Below are 2,361 nucleotides of genomic sequence, written 5' to 3' on the forward strand. Positions count from 1 at the left end.
GGGGGGGACTGGCGGCAGCTGCGATGGGGCTTGGGACCTGTCGGGAGGTGACTGGTTCTCCTGGAATGAGGCTTGGACTGACCGCGGGAGGGGCCGGTCCGCCCGGCAAGGAGCTCGGACTGGTCGGCATGGGGCTGGAGCAGCTGGGAAAGGGCTTGCAGCAGCTGGAATGGGGCTGAGCTGGGTCCAAATGGGGCTTGGATCCTTAGGAGGGTCGCGATGGGACGGAGCTCCGTGGGGAAGGGGCTCTGGTCTGGCTGGGGAGGTTGGTCCAGCTGGGATCAGGCTGCTGTGTCTGGGATGAGGCTTAGACCTGGCTGGAATGGGGTTTGGATGTGGCTGAGGGAGAGAACGGAGGGTCTGTCCCTGCCTTGGGGCTCTGGGTGGTGGCAGGGCCCCTTTGGATAGGAGGGAGTCGGGGACACGGTCCATCTGGCTGGAAGGACCTGGTGACCCTGGTGGGCCCAGGCTGGTGGCAGGAACTGCCCCTTGCTGCCCCGCTGGCTGGGACTGGCAGGAGTGCCACCAGGAGCTGCTCTATCAACAGTGGTGATTCCCCTTATCTCCTCGTATTTGCTGGAGGATTAGAGTGAGGATGAGATTAGCTGTGCCTGTCCTGCACCCGTGCTTCTCCAGGCTGCTCCTTCACTACCAGCTCTCCCCTAGGAAGGGACGTGCCACCTGCCTGTAGCTTGTTGCTGTGGGATAGGGACAAGGGGAGAAGGAATAACCCTAAATCAGCTGCTGAACTTGTTCTCCGTCCTGAAGGGGGAGAAGTCAGGAGCAGGATTTGCCACCTCGGTCTCTCCCTGCATCCCTCGCTTGTCACTGCTGCTTCCCTGCTTTCCATGGTGGGGGTGGGAAGCACCTACTGCACCCGCTGAGCTCCTGCCCTGGCTGTTCCCTGGACTACTCTGCACTTCCTCCCGGGCTGAGCACTGAGCCCAAGCTTGGCTGTCTTGGAATGCTGGAAATAGTGTGCTTTCTCCTGGAAGTGGGTCCCAGTTGTTTAATAAACCACTTCAGGGAAGTAATTCCCATTTTCATGGTAAAATTGCATGGCCTTGCCTTCCTGGCAGAGGAGGCTTCTGGAGAGTAACCCTTAGACTTTGGTCAGGGTGTCCTCATGGAAGCAGTGCTCTCCTTTGATGTCCCTGGGGACTGTACCCTCGGCTCTCTGCTGAATCACCTCTGGGGCAAGATCTCTCAGTGGTTTGCAGGGAGCAAAGCCAGCTGCACAAGGAGGCTCTTCCCTGCCCTTCCCAGCTCCCAGATAGAGCTCAGCACAGCTCTGCTGGAAGATGTGTGGTGATTAAGGAAGCTGAAGAGCCCAGTGGGATTTCTACTGGTTATACAAGGATTTGCTCATATCCTTGCACGTGCCTGTGCTCCGAGATGATGGTTGTGTCCTTGTGTTCCCAGAATTGTGCACTGTTGGATTTTGCATCATGTTAAGCCTCCATCACTCCCGTTGAGCTGCAGGAGCTCAACGGGAGTTTGAAAAGGTTTCCTCACCCTTTTGGAGCCAGGTCCAACTCAGCATCGAGTAGGGTGCACAGAGAAGGTGCGGATTTTGCAAACAAACCCCCCAGGTTCTCACCAAAGGGAAGGACAGATGGAGTCTCCCTGGGCTTGGAATTCAATGAGAGAAATTCTTCCTTCTGCCTTCTTGGAGCAAATGCAGAGGTGGTGGGGAAGGCAGTGAGGTGGGGAGCAGCAGGCGTGGTCTGCAGGCAGAGCTGCGGCCCCTTCCTCCTCGCTCCTGCTTTGGCTGTGGTGCAGGGGTTGCATAGTTGGAAGGAGCTGAACTACTTTCTGCCTGCCCAGACCTGACACCTGCGGCATGGGGGTTGTTTGGGAGGGGGTTGATTTTGGGGGGACTTTTCCTGAAAATGTGAAATGATAGAAATGCCAGGATGGGGCCCCAGTGCTGTGCCACTGCTGAGACGTGTTGAGCGTTTGGGCTCCTTTCCTGGCACAAGTTTTGAGCTCCCCATCCTCACTCTGCTGTTGCTGAGCTGCTCAAATATCCCCAAACCTGGTCACTTGAGCTTGTGCTGGCTTTTCTTCAAAGCCCTGGGACTCATCCCTGCCTCAGAGGGTCCATCCACCCCCTCCCTGTGCCCCTCTGCCAGCTCAGGTGTCAGCACTTGGGGTTCCCCGCTCTGCAGGGGCCAGCACGGGGCTGTTGGGAAGGTTTGGAGCCAGGAGGCTTGGAGGGAGCTGGGATGTGCTGGTGAGAGCAGATGCTTGTGCTGCTTCTGTCTGGCTTGTGGTGAGGATGCCTGAACCTGGGATGAGCATCCTTTGAGGGTGCTTGGATCTATTTGGGCTGAGGTGTGGATATTGCTGGGGGGGGGG

The sequence above is a fragment of the Corvus brachyrhynchos genome, unplaced genomic scaffold (assembly GCF_000691975.1).
Source record: "Corvus brachyrhynchos isolate BGI_N302 unplaced genomic scaffold, ASM69197v1 scaffold10, whole genome shotgun sequence".
Taxonomy (NCBI): Eukaryota; Metazoa; Chordata; class Aves; order Passeriformes; family Corvidae; genus Corvus; species Corvus brachyrhynchos.